Genomic DNA, 708 nt, shown 5'->3' on the forward strand with positions numbered 1-708 from the left:
GGGGCTAAGAATGAGAGCCCATTGAACCATCTTAAAGAATTTGAAAAATATTGCAACACCATCAAAGTCAATGGGGTCTCTCAAGAATTCATCCGCCTCAAGTTGTTCCCTTTCTCTCTAATAGGAAGATCTTTGGAGTGGCTAGACAAAGAGGTGAAGCCCAACTCCTTGAGAACTTGGGACGATGTTACAAAGGCTTTCTTGTCCCGTTTCTATCCCCAAAAGAAGACGGCGGAGGCAAGAGCCTTGATTCAAGGGTTCAAGCAAAGGCCGAGTGAAAGCCTTTATGAAGCATGGGAGAGATTCAAAGAGTATCAAAGGGAGTGCCCTCACCACGGAATCCCCACATACCAAGTGATCCAAATCTTCTATGGCGGTTTAAGTCCCCAAGGCAAGTCATGCCTTGATGGAGGGGCCGGGGGCCCTATCATGAACAAAACCGAAGAAGAAGTTGTGGACATCATTGAGGACGTGGTGACATATTATAGGGATTGGCAAGATGGGGAGAGGGACTCTTCAAGCAAGCAATCTTCATTGTATTCGGTGGACCATCTCAATGCAATCAACAACCTTTCCTCCCAAATGACAAATTTAGGAAAGGAGGTCACCGCAATCAAAGCTAAGTTGGAGAGCACTTCTACCTCTTCTCAAGCTTCTAATCTTCCCTCCCAATTTAAGGGGAGAGGTACTCCTTCTAACTCTCAACCC

The 708-nt window shown here is 46.2% G+C and overlaps 1 pseudogene; it reads right to left on the reverse strand.

The window, feature by feature from the left end:
* Nucleotides 1–242: 242 nt before the first annotated feature.
* Nucleotides 243–341, reverse strand: LOC145599887 (small nucleolar RNA R71; annotated as a pseudogene).
* Nucleotides 342–708: the final 367 nt, after the last annotated feature.

This window comes from Chenopodium album, chromosome 20, assembly GCF_948465745.1.
Source record: "Chenopodium album chromosome 20, dcCheAlbu1.1, whole genome shotgun sequence".
NCBI lineage: Eukaryota > Viridiplantae > Streptophyta > Magnoliopsida > Caryophyllales > Amaranthaceae > Chenopodium > Chenopodium album.